The sequence below is a fragment of the Myxine glutinosa genome, chromosome 4, assembly GCF_964187855.1.
Source record: "Myxine glutinosa chromosome 4, kmMyxGlut1.1, whole genome shotgun sequence".
Lineage (NCBI taxonomy): Eukaryota > Metazoa > Chordata > Myxini > Myxiniformes > Myxinidae > Myxine > Myxine glutinosa.
Window position 1 is genome coordinate 82,593,079 of NC_136264.1, and position 20,217 is coordinate 82,613,295.

Here is a 20,217-nt window from a genome sequence, read left to right on the forward strand (position 1 = left end):
TTCACGAGTTATCAAACAGAGTGACCACTATATTCGTCACGGGTGTGTGTCTGTGTGTCTGTCTGTCCGCAGCATAACTACCCGATGATATCATGCGATCTTGATGAAACTTTGGTGGGAGGTTGATATCATGATCTAGTTGTGTCCTGCCTAGAGTGGGCGTATTGCGCCCATTGTGGGCGGAGCCACGCCCGAAAAAGATGTCTTTTTAGGGGGTAATCGATTTCAAGCTTCATCTTCTCCGAGGGGTTTGGTGCAATCTGACAGGGGTTTCGATATTTGGTTAGGCCAATGTCACGTGTCTAGCCCCACGTCGCTCGATTTTTCATTTTCGCCCCAAGGTCAAGGTCACAAGGTCACGAAATTTAGAAAAGTCGATTTTGATGGTTTTATTACATTGTTCGCTTCCTGATCGGGTGAAATGTCGTACATGATCTCATATTATCACATACATCATGAAATACAAGTTTTCCAATAAATTTTAGAAGAGTCGACCTTTGACCTTTGAAGGTCACAAAGGTCAAATTTTCAAAGTTGTCGGAATCGAACCGAATTTTCGGTATTGTTTAGCTAACTAACCTCATAACTGATTATACATTATTTTATATCTAATTTCAAGGTCAGTAACCTTCGTTTTGACATTTCCAGGCCAGCACCACACACAATTACGTACAGCTGGCTCTTAAAGGCCTGCGCATGCGGCGCATTGGGGCCCTTTGTAAATAGGCATGTACACCGCATGTCGGGGGCCGACACCTGCCACGTGGGCCCCTGACCCCCAGTCCAGGCCTGTTTCGGTTATAGTCCGTCCTTTGTCATTGAATACCGCTCGCTCGTGAACCATCGTCGTCTCCTGACTTGTCACAATCTACATCGTTGTTGCAGACAAGTACACCCCCATCTCATCTGCACTTGCAAAATGACTTTTTTTTTATGCTGAAGGCTCCAGTCACGGACTACAGGTATATAGTCCTCATCAGACAGGCCTTAAATAAAATAACTGCATGAAGATAAATAAAAGAGAGAGAATGTAAATGTGAGGAGTGAAAATGAGTAAGAAAAGTGTGTGAAGTTTGTTTGCAAGAAAGAGATTGAGGCTATCCCAGTAGCTAGTGAGAAAGTGAGTAGCTAGTGAGTGAGACGGAAAGTAAGGGTGAGTAAAGAAAGTAGCTAGTGAGTGAGACGAAAAGTAAGGGTGAGTAAAGAAAGTAGCTAGTGAGTGAGACGGAAAGTAAGAGTGAGTAAAGAAAGTAGCTAGTGAGTGAGACGAAAAGTAAGAGTGAGTAAAGAAAGTAGCTAGTGAGTGAGACGGAAAGTAAGGGTGAGTAAAGAAAGTAGCTAGTGAGTGAGACGGAAAGTAAGAGTGAGTAAAGAAAGTAGCTAGTGAGTGAGACGGAAAGTAAGAGTGAGTAAAGAAAGTAGCTAGTGAGTGAGACGGAAAGTAAGGGTGAGTAAAGAAAGTAGCTAGTGAGTGAGACGGAAAGTAAGAGTGAGTAAAGAAAATAGCTAGTAAGTGAGACGAAAATTAAGGGTGAGTAAAGAAAGTAGCTAGTGAGTGAGACGAAAAGTAAGAGTGAGTAAAGAAAGTAGCTAGTGAGTGAGACGGAAAGTAAGAGTGAGTAAAGAAAGTAGCTAGTGAGTGAGACGAAAAGTAAGAGTGAGTAAAGAAAGTAGCTAGTGAGTGAGACGGAAAGTAAGGGTGAGTAGAGAAAGTAGCTAGTGAGTGAGACGGAAAGTAAGGGTGAGTAAAGAAAGTAGCTAGTGAGTGAGACGGAAAGTAAGGGTGAGTAAAGAAAGTAGCTAGTGAGTGAGACGAAAAGTAAGAGTGAGTAAAGAAAGTAGCTAGTGAGTGAGACGGAAAGTAAGGGTGAGTAAAGAAAGTAGCTAGTGAGTGAGACGAAAAGTAAGAGTGAGTAAAGAAAGTAGCTAGTGAGTGAGACGGAAAGTAAGGGTGAGTAAAGAAAGTAGCTAGTGAGTGAGACGGAAAGTAAGGGTGAGTAAAGAAAGTAGCTAGTGAGTGAGACGAAAAGTAAGAGTGAGTAAAGAAAGTAGCTAGTGAGTGAGACAGAAAGTAAGAGTGAGTAAAGAAAGTAGCTAGTGAGTGAGACGGAAAGTAAGAGTGAGTAAAGAAAGTAGCTAGTGAGTGAGACGGAAAGTAAGGGTGAGTAAAGAAAGTAGCTAGTGAGTGAGACGGAAAGTAAGAGTGAGTAAAGAAAGTAGCTAGTGAGTGAGACGGAAAGTAAGAGTGAGTAAAGAAAGTAGCTAGTGAGTGAGACGAAAAGTAAGAGTGAGTAAAGAAAGTAGCTAGTGAGTGAGACGAAAAGTAAGAGTGAGACAGAAAGTAAGAGTGAGTAAAGAAAGTAGCTAGTGAGTGAGACGGAAAGTAAGGGTGAGTAAAGAAAGTAGCTAGTGAGTGAGACGAAAAGTAAGAGTGAGTAAAGAAAGTAGCTAGTGAGTGAGACGGAAAGTAAGGGTGAGTAAAGAAAGTAGCTAGTGAGTGAGACGAAAAGTAAGAGTGAGTAAAGAAAGTAGCTAGTGAGTGAGACGAAAAGTAAGAGTGAGTAAAGAAAGTAGCTAGTGAGTGAGACGAAAAGTAAGAGTGAGTAAAGAAAGTAGCTAGTGAGTGAGACGAAAAGTAAGAGTGAGTAAAGAAAGTAGCTAGTGAGTGAGACGAAAAGTAAGAGTGAGTAAAGAAAGTAGCTAGTGAGTGAGACGGAAAGTAAGGGTGAGTAAAGAAAGTAGCTAGTGAGTGAGACGAAAAGTAAGAGTGAGTAAAGAAAGTAGCTCGTGAGTGAGACGAAAAGTAAGAGTGAGACAGAAAGTAAGAGTGAGTAAAGAAAGTAGCTAGTGAGTGAGACGGAAAGTAAGGGTGAGTAAAGAAAGTAGCTAGTGAGTGAGTCAGAAAGTAAGAGTGAGTAAAGAAAGTAGCTAGTGAGTGAGTCAGAAAGTAGGAGTGAGTAAAGAAAGTAGCTAGTGAGTGAGACAGAAAGTAAGAGTGAGTAAAGAAAGTAGCTAGTGAGTGAGTCAGAAAGTAAGAGTGAGTAAAGAAAGTAGCTAGTGAGTGAGTCAGAAAGTAAGAGTGAGTAAAGAAAGTAGCTAGTGAGTGAGACAGAAAGTAAGGGTGAGTAAAGAAAGTAGCTAGTGAGTGAGTCAGAAAGTAAGAGTGAGTAAAGAAAGTAGCTAGTGAGTGAGTCAGAAAGTAAGAGTGAGTAAAGAAAGTAGCTAGTGAGTGAGACGAAAAGTAAGAGTGAGACAGAAAGTAAGAGTGAGTAAAGAAAGTAGCTAGTGAGTGAGACAGAAAGTAAGAGTGAGTAAAGAAAGTAGCTCGTGAGTGAGACAGAAAGTAAGAGTGAGTGAAGAAAGTAAGAGTGAGTGAAGAAAGTAGCTAGTGAGTGAGTCAGAAAGTAAGAGTGAGTGAAGAAAGTAGCTAGTGAGTGAGTCAGAAAGTAAGAGTGAGTAAAGAAAGTAGCTCGTGAGTGAGACAGAAAGTAAGAGTGAGTGAAGAAAGTAAGAGTGAGTGAAGAAAGTAGCTAGTGAGTGAGTCAGAAAGTAAGAGTGAGTGAAGAAAGTAGCTAGTGAGTGAGTCAGAAAGTAAGAGTGAGTGAAGAAAGTAGCTAGTGAGTGAGACAGAAAGTAAGAGTGAGTGAAGAAAGTAGCTAGTGAGTGAGACAGAAAGTAAGAGTGAGTAAAGAAAGTAGCTCGTGAGTGAGTCAGAAAGTAAGAGTGAGACCGAAAGTAGCTCGTGAGTGAAACATAAAGTAAGAGTAAGACAGAAAGTAAGAGTAAGACAGAAAGTAAGAGTAAGACAGAAAGTAAGAGTAAGACAGAAAGTAAGAGTGAGACAGAAAGTAGCTCGTGAGTGAGTCAGAAAGTAAGAGTGAGTAAAGAAAGTAGCTCGTGAGTAAGACAGAAAGTAAGACCAGCAATCCTGTGTGTGAGATGGTTCCGGGCACCACTTTACGCTCCTATGTCTGAACGGTAGTACTACTCTGAGCAGTTGCTGTCTTCAACCTACCACCTTAAAAAAAAAAAACATACTACCTAAAATAATAATAATAATAAAGAATAAAAATTATTTATGGGACAAACAAAATTTGTCAATGAGAGTAGTTCAATGAGTGAAAAACCTCCCAGCATAACGTCTGTGTAATCATTATGGTATCATGCCACTTATAGAATAGCATTGCTCCTGACAGCATAAACTGTCGGATTGGTGCTTCACTGCAGGGCATTGCATCACGAAGTGGCCATCCTTCAGATGGACATTGAACTGGGTGTCCCGTCTGCTGGCATTGGCTTGTGAACGTTAAAGATCCCATGGTCTCTTTCGATGACGAGGAAGCAGGTTAGCTCGAGTACCCTGTACAGATTCCAAATTCCTACATTCATTCATTCATTAAATTATTGATCACAACAAACATGCAGTTTGTACTTCAGAGTCAATCAAAGCAACTTTTTCAAGGTTAGAAGTAAACTCACTTTTATTATTAGCCCCCGTTGGACTTAATCCGAAACGGGGGCTTATGGGATCGCATCTTGTCCGTCCATGCGTGCATGCGTCCACAACCATATCTCAGAGATGTATGGACCAATTTTGATCATACTTGGTACAAAGACAACACATGGTAGTATACATATGCACGTCATTTTGTTTCGCGATGCGATCAAAGATGGCCGTCTGGCGACCATTTTAGTTGTTAAGAACAACCCGATGTTGAACATGTCCTCAACCATTTTTCGGAAATGCATTTACCGATGTTGTTCAAACTTGGCTCACTGATAAATGAATGATGGCTTACATACGCACGTCATTTATTTTCGAGATAAGATCCAAGATGGCTAACTAGTGGCCATTTTGTTACTTAAATGTGTCCCCAACCATTTCTCGACATGCATGGTCCGATTTTGTTCAAACTTGGCACAAAGCCAATACATGAAAGAATACATATGCAGAATATTTTGTTTTTGTAGTCTTACCAAAAATGGCCGACTGGTGGCCTTTAACTCCCGACAGCAAAATTGCTAAAACCACGGCGGCTATGACATTTTATCTTTTTTTCTCCTTGTTCAGTGTTCATTGAAGGCTTTGCAGTATTTTGTGGCTGTGATGTACGCATGATGACATTATAACAAGTATCCCTCGATTGTCAGTTCATCGACGAAGCTACAGCTATAGTGGGGGGCCATGCATGTGTAATTTTTTCTTTTCATTTCAAATTGATGCAAAAGTTTCGTTTTCAGTACCAATTTGAAGGTAAGGGCCTATAGCACAATTTTGGTTCGAGTGTCAAGCACTCAGATCAAAAATGGAGCTTCTGGGGACGTGGGGGTTCCCGACCCCCCACCGGCCTATGCGAAATATGGAAACCGTTATAACTTTTGATTGGATGATCCGATCTGAACATATGAGGTATGTATGGATTCAGGATCAGGAGTAGCAACTTGTATTTCAAGCATATTGCCCATATAAGCGAGAATTTTGTCGGTATCGGCGCATATCTACAAAAAAAGACCAAGGGTCATAGGCCCGGTAAGCTGAAACATGTTTAAAAAAAAATAAACTGGACAATTATACTCGGACCCAATGATATAGTGACATTTTTATTTATCTTTTAACTGTGCTACAATATGGTGGTGAGTAACTGCTTAGAGCCTTAGACAATTGCTTGAATAACTCCTTGAACAATAGTTTTAATAAGATTGACCATAATTATATACATGTCAGTATTGGAAATTGTTCTGGTCCAGCTACTTCTCGCAGTTGCACTTGCACAGACGTGTGCACTTCAACTTTGCCCTCATGCACTTGCACAGAGCGCAGGTACTTGTGCAAGTGCACTTCACATCCAGGTGGAATACATCCATGGCGAGGGGCAGCGAGGTCCAAATGGGAAGCAGCTTGTCGTCCTCTTCCTTCCACCCATGATTAGTGGGGTTGTTGACAGGCATCATGGACCTTTGGGCTGTTGTCCAGATGCTCACTTGGAAGACACTCCTTTTGAGATGTTGATCGAAGGCATCACTCGTTGGGGGAATTCTCTCCACGTCCCTAGTCTTCTGTGAGAACACCCTCATTCGGACGAGGTCAACCTCATTGTCCTCGTTTGACTCATTGGAGTACAGCCTACAGACAAAATTCGTTGCCACTTCTTTCAGCCTTGGCGATGTTTGGAATGGAGTGTCGACGATAGTTGCAAATTCCTCCATGTGGGAAGGCACTTCGTGCATCAACTTGCAGCAGTATCGCTTACCCTTAAACCTGAAGGAAGACGTGCTGTCTGATCCAGTGAATGCGTGGAAGAGGGCCATGGCTTTGCACGTTGTCGTTCCCAGGTTTGTGGCGATAGTGTTCAGGGAGATGATTCTGGTTGTCTTTCCCGCTTTGAAGGAGATCCTGATTTCTGCGGCCGGATTCAGAGCCTTGATGTGATGGAAATTACTCAGAAGGATTATGACAACATCTGTGTCTCCAGTATGAACCATCCCAAGTGGCGATGTTTGGAGGGCGTGGAGGAGATGTACTAGGACACGAGTGTCAGCTTCCTCATGGTTGCATTGATCGATTGGTGGACTATTTCCGACATGGTGGACTTGATCACCTGCAGTGATGTAGACATCCTTGTCATCTGGGAACTGTCCTTCTGTTATCTTTTTTGACAGGAATGAGAACAGTTCCTTCTTGTTATCAATGTTCGCCAGAAACTTCTGCCAATTTCCTGGGATTTTGGCAGTACCAGATACGCGTTGTCGGGTGCCTGTTCCTCGTTTTTCCTTTGTGTCTCCTTTGATTGTCAATGCACGATACTGGTCCCAGACAATGTCTACTCTTGTCGATCTTTTCAAGTCGTGGCGAACTCTTGGTCAGAATACCTTGTCGAAATATGAATCAAAGGTGTTTCCTTGGACAGTTGTACCAGGAAGTGAGTGTATCAATACTCCACAATCAATAACAATGAAGTCGTAAACATCTGGCGCAACTAGCTCCTCGTCGACAGAAATGGAGCTACTCATACTGGCTTCCACAATGTATACCAACAAATCTGATTTGGTACAAGAGTTGAGGGACCCTTCGGATGACAACGCAGGTGGGTATGGGGAAGATTCGTGACGGCAAAAATCCTCCAAATCCCCCCCCAAAATTTTTTTATCTGGGTGCTTGACACTTGAAGCAAAATTGTTCTACAGGCCCTTACCTTCAAATTGGTACTGAAAACGAAACTTTTGCATCAATTTGAAATAACTGAGTGTCCGGGCACCCCACTACTATCTTTCCTCCTAGTTTGTCCATCATGTCATGTCCCTGTCATAACATCTTGTTACGGATTCGGCACTTATTATTATTATTGCTGTTATTATTATTATTGTGGGTTCTAAGTATTATGGGTATTGTTGTTTAAGGGAAATGGTTATTGTGGTTAAAAGGTTAAAAACGCTCATGGTAAAAATGAGACAGGAAATCGGATCGTGACCCGGAAGAAACAGGCGTTGAAGAAGAAGAAGATGTAAGGACAGTGAAAGACGTGCCTTGAAGCTCTGTACGGAGCGTGGTTGAGCGAACGTCGCGAGTGGACTTTGAGTCCTTGAAAGGAAGTTCAAGCGATAGGTGATATCGCCGGAGTATTGTGGAGCCTGCGTAGACGGGTATCGGCATTGAGATTCTGGAGAATCCTTGCCTAGAAGCTCTGGCTCGAGTGAGGGCCGTCCGCCATTTCGCCCCGCGCGCTACCTTCATCGAAAAAGGTTTTTGTCGCGTCGGTTGGGCTTATCCTCCGGTGGTTTGCCGGGGACAGCTGTGCAATAAAGCGGCGTCTGAAGATTGTACTGCGGGTCGCTGATTGAACGGTGCAGGTGCACGTCTGGATCGCATCTTTGGGAGTTCCCTTTCTACCGCAAGTTTGCTGGGTGTTGGACCATGTGACTTCTGTGTCGCTTCAACCGTCTACGCCTCGGTTGCTTTTGATCGGACATTGTTCCAACGATCGCCGGAGCGCATCAACTTCACCTTGGAGGGTTATAGAGACATTGAGGAGGGCTCGGTTCCATTTCCTGGGAGTGCCGTGAGTTTGGGGTTACCATCTTAAGATATTGATTGTATTGTATTGTATTTATTGTATTGTATTGTATTATTCCCGTGTGATTTTTAATATATTCTTTTTGTTGATAACCATTGGTGTGGTTTCGATCTTGATTTTGACGCGGAGTAATATATATTTTTTCTGTCGTGACTCCACCCGGGGTTCGGCGGTATACCGAGACCAGGGGGTCAGCGAGGAGCACGTAACAATCTGAGTAAAACATCATATGAGGCATTTCATCCATCAAACTAAACGTTTGATGGATGAAATACCTCAAATTATGTTTTTAAGCCTAAGGTACCCGACAAACCCCCGGAAATGCCGCGCTGGAGGATATTTATTTATTTGGCATGGGGGCAGTGTACTTTGAATGTACAGTGCATTCAGAAAGTATTCAGACCCCTTCACTTTTTCACATTTTGTTATGTTGCAGCCTTATGCTGAAATCGTTTAAATTCATTTTTTCCCTCATCAATCTACATTCAATACCCCCATAATGACAAAGAGAAAACAGGATTTTAGAAAGTTTTGCAAATTTATTAAAAAGAAAAAACTGAAATATCACATTTACATAAGTATTCAGACCCTTTGCTATGACACTTGAAATTTAGCCCAGGTGCCTCCCATTTCTCTTGATCATCTTTGAGATTTTTTTTTTTTGTATACTGAATCGAGGCTCGTGAAAGAGCTAACATTTATTTCACAAACAAATCAACCAGACAAACAAAATATACAAAAAGAGGGGTTTCTACACCTTGATGGGAGTCCACCTGTGGTAAATTCAATTGATTGGACATTATTTGGAAAGGCACACACCTGTCTATATAACGTCTCACAGCTGACAATGCATATCAGAGCAAAAACCAAGCCATGAGGTCAAAGGAACTGCCTGCAGAGCTCAGAGACAGGATTGTGTCGAGGCACAGATCTGGGGAAGCCTACAAAAAAATTTCTGCTGCATTGAAGGTTCCCAAGAGCACAGTGGCCTCCATAATTCTTAAATGGAAGAAGTTTGGAACAACCAGGACTCTTCCTAGAGCTTGCCGCCCGGCCAAACTGAGCAATCGGGGGAGAAGGGCCTTGGTAATAGAGGTGACCAAGAACACGATGCTTACTCTGGCTGAGCTCCAGAGATCCCGTGTGGAGATGGGAGAAGCTTCCAGAAGGACAACCATCACTGCAACACTCCACCGATCTGGGCTTTATGGCAGAGTGGCCAGACGGAAGCCAAACAGTTCAATCTTGGTTTCATCAGACCACAGAATTTTGTTTCTCACAGTCTGAAAGTCCTTTAGGTGCTTTTTTGCAAACTCCAAGCGGGCTTTCATGTGTCTTTCACTGAGGAGAGGCATCATTTCATATGATCAACAAGAATGACCGCACTGTGGTCATGACCTGTGACAAAATCCGGCAATGGGCCGATTGGGAAACGCACATTTAAAGCACTCTTAAAAGATGAACAGCGCAATTGGGAAATACACATTTAATGGGCTATTAAAAGATGAACTCAACACCTTTCGTCCATGTCGCTCTCCGCCACAGTTATATCAGAACGAGCCGATTCGTCACACAGTCAAAAATTTGTTCAACCACAATATGGGCCGTTCAAAAATTCCGTCAAGTTATTTTATTTTAGGGAGGTACGTACCGTATGTGTTGATGTGCTTGATTAAACCTTACTGATAATTATTTTCGACATTGATTAGATTTTCTGGGTCCCTCATCGTGAGTAACACTCGACCCAAAGTAAGGCAATGGAAATCTGACTCAACAAACCCGTGCATTGTATAATCAGCAGAGGCCATGCCTGATGTCTTAGGGCCCACCAGAAAACCAAGATGGTCGCCATATTATTTCATCTGGGTGCCATGCATGGTGGGTAGAGTCATGGGACAAATGTAGGTGGGGTTCAGCAGCTGTCTGACCAATGCGTGCACATTTCAAAAATCTGCGGCTCATATGAAATATAGATTGTGCTCGGAAACACAAAAGAACAGTTGAAAAGACCCTTCTCATGTTCTTACCCAGAAGTGAAACATTCGGCTTTCTCATGAGCAAAGTCATTAATATTTTAACATGTGCATGCCAAAGTTGTTTTTTTTTTCAATATCTAAGTACAGTCAGACAATTACATTCACGGGGGATACATTCCTGGAAAATGTCACGAATGTTAAATCCGCGAATGTGGGGGCATTGTTTCAATGGGAAAAGGGGTGTTAGGTTCTCATTGATTCGTGATTCATGAGGGAAAAATAAAAAATCTCGTGAAAACCCACCAATACGCCCACAAAAAGAATGTCGAATCACATGGTTGCACACACAGTGGCTTTATGCGTGGCACGTGGAAGATGCTTTTAGAACTATTATGTGCACATCTGGTGGGAAATGGCTTATGTGCGGCTGGTGGGAGATTTTTTTTTTGTGCGTCCACGAAAAACCGCGAATACGCAGGGCACAGGGCCATGAATGTAGAAGCAGGACATATTTTATAAACAGCAAATATACGGGGACTGTGAATGTTGGGACTGTGAATGTCAGGGTCCGACTGTATATAAATTGATGAGAAAATATATACATTTTATCTATATACACCTCCTTATCTGTATAATAACTAGAAGAGCCTACCGTCACTTCGCTGATGGACCAATTAGTCGCCACGTCTCTTGCTGCTCGAAGGGGAAAGGAAGACGACAGGGTAGGAGAGGAGGGGGAAGGGAGGGGGAGAGGGAGAGATATACTGCGTGTACATCTCTTGGTTGGGGCCTTTGACAGATCCCTCCATTTTTGGTGGGTGGTGAGGGGGGAGGGAGAGGGGAAGGAGGACATATTTACTCGTGCAAAGAGTGCTTTAACCTCAGCGTTGCCCTGGTAAAGAAGGTAATTGTAATACCCTCTGCCACCACCACCAGGTGGCGCTGCACGGTACACATTTAAATCGAGAATTTACCCAATCCCCCCCCCCCCCCTTCCATCCCTAAGTGTGAGGCCACAGCCACATAGCCTATGTTACCCCCGACATAAAGTTGTATTTGTACCCTGAGTTTGGAGTTTAACTTAAAAGATGTGGCTGTGCATAAGGAAAAAAGCCAGACAGACAGTCACAGAGAGACAACGGCGTTTAACTACACTGTATATATATATACAGTAGATAATCTAAGGTGTCAGGGGGTCGATCCTTATGGAGCTAAAGGCTTTTTCTCTGACGGCCCTTGGCTCCCGCTGATCCCACGTTCAAACACGGGATGGTGTCCCATGGTGCAAACCACTCTATGATTTTCCCATCACCGTCTTCATCGGTGTATACATTTATTTTATGTATATATTGGTGCGGTTTTTAGAACCTTCACATGTAAATTTAGTAGTAAATTCCCTTATAAATAACCCCTGTGTACATTTCCCCTTAATTGGCTGTTAATTGAAATAATTGCACCTTAGTTAGTCCATGTACAACACGTAGCGAATCATACGCCATTTTCATAGTTATATCATTGTTGTGTGTTTCAGTTAAGGACCTGTTCCCAATAGTTGACTCTGCGTTGCATCAAATCAAATAAGATAGGATCCCTTGCAATATCCCCGTGGCCTCCTAAGAGTGCCAGTAAGGCGGCGTTCGCCGCCGTTGCATTGGGTGTTTACTGGCTCCACATCGCCCCAAACTCCATTACGCATGAGGTCATCTCAGAGAAGAAGGGGGAGGAGCCGCCAGAAGCACGGGCGTGGCCCCACCTCGTCATCAAAGGTGGAGTCAGGGAGCCCTTACCAACCAACCAAAGCTCGGTGGGCATGGCTTGAGGGGCGTGGCGAGAAAGATCTGGCAAGTTCGAGAGGGTTCCAAGGGGTGATTATAAAACCCTTGGCGCGAGGCCCCCACAGGAGGTACGAGAGAGAGACGCGGGAGGAGGCACGAGAAGCAGTCGAGTGATCCAGCTGAACCAGAGAAGAGAGACGAGAGGGGGTGCTCGTATTGCGGCAATAGACCGAGACCCTCTAGGGCCCTATTGTCACCGGCTGTTGAGACACGGAGCTGCTGCAGAAAGCCCTGCCGGTGTAAAGCCGAATACGTGGAGCTGCTGGCTCCTCGCTTCCAGCCCGGAGAGGACCTGCTTGCTGTGCCCTGCCAAACCTTCCAGCCCTGTTGTCCTACCTGAACCTTCTCCTTCCAGCCATTCATTCCTCCCTGCAATTCCCTATTCGTGTGAGTCTGTTTTGTATTGTCCTGTGGGGATAAGTAAGCTTGTATAAGGATTTGCGCTGTGTCTTCTTCTTCTTCTGTAAATTACTTTCGTTTCTTCCTTTGGTTTCTTTGGTTTTGTACATAATTAATAATAAATACCTGTTCCTCCTTACTTTGGTTTCATTCTCATCCGATCGCTTTAGTGATTTCCCGATTGAGTACCTGTGGCGCGATTTCGGCAGAACCGCTTACAATCGGGTTTAGTCAATTGCTAACGGCTCATATTCCGGATTGCTAAACCACTCGGCAAATACAATCTTGTCTGGGATTCGAGCGGAACTTGTCTCCCTGTTTTGCGGAGGGATTGATAAAGGTATTCGGGCTAATACCTGGACCAATAACCCTGATAAATCCCACCCCGCAAAATAGCGTTACAAGTACCAGGACCGGTCAAATGGCCAGCTTAAAAAGACGAGGGGATTAAACCCCCCTCGGTAAGGGGAGTGCCGTCCCCCAGATCCGTAACAATTTGTGTCAGGAGTGGGATTGGACCCGAACCAAATTTGTTAACATCTGAAAAAATTTGGTAAAAATTTGGAGCGGCCGAAATTTTGTTATAACATCCAAATTAAATCGTGCCATGGATGATCATGGCGATCACATGCCGGTGGGGGTAGAAGAAGAAGGGTTAGAGGCAGCCCAGGACCCCCAGGGAGGAATTTGAGGAGGAACACGATGAGGATGTGGTAGAGGGGGCGGCAGGCGCACGAGATGGCGGCGCTTCGCACGAGGTTGCAGTAGCGCCAAATGGCGCCGCACACGTGACCGCAGCAGCCGCGCCCGCGGCGCCGATGGACTGGGGCCTATTCTGGGAGCAAATGAGGGCCCTTATGGTCAAGGCGAGTGAAGACGTTAGGGTAGAGGGGGACAAATCAAAGGCAGAAATGAGGGCGGATAGAGAGCAATTGAGAAATGACTTGGGTAACCAAATTGGGAAGTTAAACAACAAATTGGGAGGAGTAGGAAACAAGTTAGGAAGCAAATTGGAGGGATTTGGAAGCAGATTAGGGGACAAACTGGGGGGCATATTTGGCCAAACCAAAGAAATTAATGAGGGGTTGGCGAGGGGGCAAGCCGCATATGAGGTAAGGGAAGCCGAGAGGGAGGTTGACCGCAGGTTGAGCGAAGAGGTTGCGGGGGCACGCGATGAGGTAACGCGAGTCAAGGAGCGCGGATTGAGCGAGTTGGAGCAAAGCACAGCCGGGTGGACCGGGATAGAAATCGCGACACGGGGTGTAAAAAACCCGACGGCCGTCGAATTGGACAGGGCAAATTCAGGTGCAGCGACGGAAAAAGAATTAATTCAGAATGAATTGGTTATAGTTGGAATTGAAATTGAAGAGATGGCAGAGATAGTAATGGAATCGGAGGAAGTGATGGATAATGTACAAAGTCTAAGTTCACATCCTGATGTCGTACTTGCTAATCCTTATAAAGATTTGCAGGTGCGTGTGGAGCGAAGAAGAAGAACCTCGAAGGTGAGACGGGCTGTGTATGGTGCTAGGAGGTTTTGCGGGAAGGTGTTTAGTGCAAAAAGAATTTTCGCGCGCTTGGGATCAAGGTGTGACCCGGGCGCTCGTAAAAGGTCCGTGGTGCGCGTTATGGATGGCAATGGTGCGCGTGTGAGGAAAAGGTGTGTGAAGGTGAACGGCGCGCGTGTACGAATGGCGTCGGAGCACGAGTGTGATACTGGGTGCGAGGGAGAATGCACGACCGAGTATGGGAGTGAAACCGAGTGTGAGCGAGAATGCACGTCGGAGTGTAAGTGTGATGAGAGTGACACGGAGAGTGAGTTGGTGGTGGAGCGGGTGCGAGGATGCACGCTTGGGATGGACGGCGAGAGTGTGCGAGAACGCACACCTGAGTTGGTTGTGGCACTTGTGCGGGGGGGGGGGCACATCGGAGCGCGTGAGTTGACGGATGCAAGAGTGCACCCCCATGAGTGGTATGGAGTACGTACCGGGAGAATGTGCGCAAGAAGGTGCGCGAGAGGTGTGGTGTGTAACAGGGAGTGCGGTGGTGGAATGGACGGAGTGGGTGGAATGCATGAGAGGCACTGAGCTGCCGGGGTTGGTGAGTGTATGTCCGGGGAACGCGTGGTGTGAGCATGTCCGGGGAGCATCGACGTTAAACGGGATAGCGGTTAGACCGACGTTTAGCCGACGTGAGCCCTCGGTCCGTGCCGTGCTGTGGGTATTGCGGGACCCGGCGGGGATTCGGTGCAGCGTCGCTCCTCTTCGGAGCATCGTGCATGATCCGGGCCTGGCCCCGCCCCCGCCCCGCACGGTCGAGTCCGGGCTTTGCCGGGCAAGGCGACCGGTCCGGTTCGAGGGAAGGTAGGAGGGACCGGAGCGGCGCCCCCTTGTGGTTGCGGCGTTCCGGCCGGGCGAGATTGAGCCATCGGTTCGGAGACCGAGAACCTCCGCGCCGAGATGGTGCGTGGAATCTCGGCCCGAGTAAACCTCCTCCACTGAACCGAGTGCTGGACGGATCCAACCTGTAGGCGACCAAACCACCTGAATGCATTGATCGGTTTTGCGAAACCGAGCTGTGAGAATGTAATGACGCACCGAGAGGCTCAGATATAGTGGACTGATAATAGTGTTTGGATTCTAAATTGGGAATGGTGAATAGGATTGGCAGAAATGATTGGCAAATTTGATGGGCAACAATGATTGGCAGTGATGATTGGCAAATTTGATTGGCAAAAAAACAATTGGATGGGCAAAATTAATAGTGGGAGATGCCCGATGTGGAGGAATGGCAACTCTGCCATCCCTCACATCCCCCGGGCACATGAGCTATAGTTTATGGGGTTTGGCAGTGTAAGCTCACCAAGGGAGGGTTTGGATAATGGATTAGGGACTTAGAAATGACCATAGGTGACATGAGAATTAAGTAGCGACATGTACCTGTAGAGGGGACGTAGAATAGATTAGGTGGATGCAGTGTATGAGTGAATAATTGCGATTGTGAGTTGTATTGAGCGTGAAAGTGTATGGAGCAGTGTATGAGTGAATAATTGTGATTGTGAGTTGTATTGAGCGAATGATCCCGGAGGATGGAGGGTGCAGGTGGCACCAGGTGTGTGGGCACAGGTGTGCAAATCCAGGTAAGGATGGTTGTGGGGAATAAATGGTCTGGAGTAAATGGAGTATGGAATGGATGGGGTGGAGTGAGTAGTGTGGAAAACGTGGAGTGGAGTGGTTGGTGCGAAGGGAGTGGATGGGGAAGATGGACCCCTATCACGAATACCCGGGGAGGGTAGTTTAAGAGTAGGTAGAGGGTATAGGTAAATTGTGGTGGATATTGGCATCTGTGGTGCATGTGGTAGAATGGTGTTTGGATGGGTGCATTAGTGACGTGGAAATGGCTGTGCGTGTGACCTGTTAGTGTGTGTGGTTAAATGCGCACTCCGCCACTGTGAGGATGTCGGACAGGTGAGGCCGCAGGTGGGCTCTGGGAGCCGGTAGAGTTGTTGTGAATGGGGCCCGAGGATCCGGAGGATGGACCCGGGTAGCCCAGTGCCAGAGAGGGCACCGAGGGGGTAAGTGCCAGGGAGGGCCTTCCCCCAGTTAGATAGGTTAGGTTAAGGAGCAGGTAAGCTAGGAGGCAACTGCAGTGGCGGAGGTGTGCAGGTGAGCGGACCTTCTGGGAGAGCCACACGACTCAGCCCCGAAATTGTGCGAAGGCACAGGGAGTTGAATCGGGGGAGTGAGACCCCAAATTGGTGAGCGCCACAGATGGTCAGTGGGTCAGTTTTTAGAACCGCATAGAGTAAGATGGCCAATGGTTTGGCAGGGAAAGACCCCGGGTAGTGTAAAGTGTGTTAATGCCATTTAGGAAGTAGTTAGGATTAAGAATCTCCTCGCACCATCTACATCCACTCACCTGAGGTGATGACATAACTCCACACCATGCCATGGTTGTTTTTGTTTTTTTGTGTGCAAATGTTTTGGGAGTGTAAGACGCATCATGACGTGGGTGTGACATTGTGCTTAACGTTCCATCTCTCCCTCCTTATGAGGATTGATGATGAATTGGGTGATGGCAAATTTGGTTAGAGGGATTGTGGTAACGAATTTGGTATTAGGGGAGATATGGGGAAGACGTGACGATAGAGACAAATTGTAAATTGTTTTGTAAATACGGGGTATGGGGCAAGGGTAGAGTAGGTGACAGGTGGGGTGGTGTACGTTAGGGACGAGCTTTCTCCGCTCGCTCTCCATGCGCACCTCACTCTGCATTGCCTTTATTGATGTGTACCCTTGCGCCCTTGCCCTCACTGACTCTGCTTTGTCTTCCTCCCCCACCTATGGACCGTGCTCTCTGGGCACTGAGGGAGAGCGTGTGGGAGCCACATTTGTGTGCCCGAGCCCCCGCAGCCAGCTGCCTGGATCGATGCACCACTTTATGGACCACACGTCTTGCGGCCATGCACCACCATATGGACCACGGTTCTGTGGCCGAGCACCACACTTATGGACCACACGTTTGTGGCATGACCCCTCTGCTGGGACCGGCCATGATGGCCCGGGAAGAGTTGGCTTGCGGACCACGGTGAGGTGGCCCCTTTTGCCCGACAGGTAGACCACCCATAGTTGGCCCCTGTGGGCCATAAATAAAAATGAACACGTTCTGTGCTTTTTTATTATTGTGCAAATAGGCAGCAAGCCACAAGAGAGACAACATCAAGAGAGAACATCTGGAAGAACATCGACCAGCAGAGGGAGCAGGAATAAGAACAAGACCACCAGTTGTTTTTTTTTTGTATGTGCAATGTAGCACCGGATGGTGCTTGATTGGTGCTTGCTTGATTGGTGCTTATGATTGGTGTTTTGGTACTTGCATGCTCGGGGATGCATTGCAATAAAATTCTGCATCCCCGGGCATGTGAGGTGGTGTATCGATGCAGTGCATGCTCTTTCCTCCCTCCCACAGGATTCTTTTTGTTTCCAAGAGAATGACAGGTCCTGGGTTTGCAGTTTTGTAAATACAAATAGTGTCGTGTAAATAATGCTCCCCACCGTAAATGTTTAGCTTGAAAATAATTCTGCAATTTGGTTAATTGTGGGTGCGAATCTGTTAGGCAGGATGCAACGTAGCAGGCGGGACATACTTAATTGTGTTTTAAAACTGTCGCACTCATGGGCAAGGTTAATAGTAGAGGGTATTACACCTGCGTGTCACATTAAGTTAAAGTTTTTCGGCCCGAGACGTGCCGTGAGGAATGAGGGTGCTGTGTTGCGGTTTTTAGAACCTTCACATGTAAATTTCGTAGTAAATTCCCTTATAAATAACCCCTGTGTACATTTCCCCTTAATTGGCTGTTAATTGAAATAATTGCACCTTAGTTAGTCCATGTACAGCACGTAGCGAATCATAGGCCATTTTCATAGTTATATCATTATTGTGTGTTTCAGTTAAGGACCTGTTCCCAATAGTTGACTCTGCATTGCATCAAATCAAATAAGATAGGATCCCTTGCAATATCCCCGTGGCCTCCTAAGAGTGCCAGTAAGGCGGCGTTCGCCGCCGTTGCATTGGGTGTTCACTGGCTCCACATCGTCCCAAACTCCATTACGCACGAGGTCATCTCGGAGAAGAAGGGGGAGGAGCCGCCAGAAGCATGGGCATGGCCCCACCTCATCATCAAAGGTGGAGTCAGGGAGCCCTTACCAACCAACCAGAGCTCGGTGGGCATGGCTTGAGGGGGCGTGGCGAGAAAGATCTGGCAAGTTTGAGAGGGTTCCAAGGGGTGATTATAAAACCCTTGGCATGAGGCCCCCACAGGAGGTACGAGAGAGAGACGCGGGAGGAGGCACGAGAAGCAGTTGAGTGATCCAACCGAACCTGAGAAGAGAGACTAGAGGGGGTGCTCATATTGCGGCAATAGACCGAGACCCTCTAGGGCCCTATTGTCGCCGGCTGTTGAGACATGGAGCTGCTGCAGGAAGCCCTGCCGGTGTAAAGCCGAATACGTGGAGCTGCCGGCTCCTCGCTTCCAGCCTGGAGAGGACCTGCTTGCTGTGCCCTGCCAAACCTTCCAGCCCTGTTGTCCCACCTGAACCTTCTCCTTCCAGCCATTCATTCCTGCCTGCAATTCCATATTCGTGTGAGTCTGTTTTGTATTGTCCTGTGGGGATAAGTAAGCTTGTATAAGGATTTGCGTTGTGTCTTCTTCTTCTTCTGTAAATTACTTTCGTTTCTTCCTTTGGTTTCTTTGGTTTTGTACACTAGGGCATGCCCGTACTATATATAAGCTAGGACGTGCCCGTACGTGGGTGCCCGTTCCTTGCCAAAAAAAAAAAAAAAAAAAAATTTGTGTAGGGGTGTGTGTGTGTAAACATCCTAGGGCGTGCCCGTACGTGGGTGCAAAAAAACATGCGTGCAAACAACAACAACAAAAAAAAACTTTGAAACCACGTGGCAGTAACGACCACAGAACCCCCCTCCCTCTATTTACATGAATGGTTTGGTCCATTCGCAACGACCACAGAACCCCCCCCTCTATTTACATGAATGGTTTGGTCCATTCGCAAAGCCAAAGCGAACGACCACAGAACCCCCCCCCTCTATTTACATGAATGGTTTGGTCCATTCGCAAAGCCAAAGCGAACGACCACAGAACACCCCCCCCCCCCCCCCCTCTATTTACATGAATGGTTTGGTCCATTCGCAAAGCCAAAGCGAACGGCGAACGGCTAAATCGCCATAACTCGGTAAGTACTTGTCCGATTAATTTCAAACCTTGAAAAGGCACATCCTCGGGTCCCCAGCAATATACCTGGCAAGTTTCAAGTATATCGGACCGGTAGTTGTCGAGAAACAGCGGTCACAGACAAACAAACGTACAAACGTACAAACGTACAAACGTACAAACGTACAAACAGAGATTACTGGAATTATAGATAGATAATCTATCTATAATTCCAGTAATCTCTGTGTGTATGTTTGTATGTTTGTATGTTTGTATGTCTGTGACCGCTGTTTCTCGACAACCACGGGTCCGATATACTTTAAACTTGCCAGGTATATTGCTGGGGACCCGAGGATGTGCCTTTTCAAGGTTTCATATTAATCGGACAAGTAGTTACCGAGCTATGTCCAAAAAACGATTCAACCAATCAGAGAGCAGCGAGCTATCACGTGTGACGAACGTGCCGAACAGACTCTGCCTCGGACGGCACATTTGAGAGCGTATTCATTTATTTCACGTTGGCAAACTATGTTGGCGTTAAACTATGTTTTAAAACTAATTAAAACTACTTTGCGATTCATCGTAACTGCGATTCGTAACTGCCGTTCGCTTTGGCTTTGCGAATGGACCAAACCATTTCATGTAAATAGAGGGGGGGGATTGTCACCGGACTCGCAAGCCGTTCGCTTTGGCTTTGCGAATGGACCAAACCATTTCATGTAAATAGAGGGGGGGGATATAATTTTAGATATATATATAGTACGGGCATGCCCTAGTCTATCTATAATTCCAGTAATCTCTGTGTGTGTGTCTGTATGCGACCGCTGTTTCTTGACAACTACCGGTCCGATATACTTGAAACTTGCCAGGTATATTGCTGGGGACCCGAGGATGTGCCTTTTCAAGGTTTGAAATTAATCGGACAAGTGGTTCCCAAGGTATGGTCACCGTACTCGCAAGCCGTTCGCTTTGGCTTTGCGAATGGACCAAACCATTTCATGTAAATAGAGGGGGGGGTTCTGTGGTCGTTCGCTTTGGCTTTGCGAATGGACCAAACCATTTCATGTAAATAGAGGGGGGGGGGTTCTGTGGTCGTTACTGCCACGTGGTTTCAAAGTTTTTTTTTGTTGTTGTTGTTTGCACGCATGTTTTTTTGCACGCACGTACGGGCAAGCACGTACGTGCGGGCACGCCCTAGTTAATAATAA

General features: G+C 46.1%; 1 protein-coding gene across 2 annotated transcripts in view; it reads left to right on the forward strand.

Moving 5' to 3' along the window:
• The window catches only part of LOC137424927 (inositol hexakisphosphate kinase 1), a 79,950-nt gene that overhangs the window by 21,171 nt on the left and 38,562 nt on the right, over positions 1-20,217 (forward strand). The gene's annotated exons all lie outside the window — the stretch shown is intronic.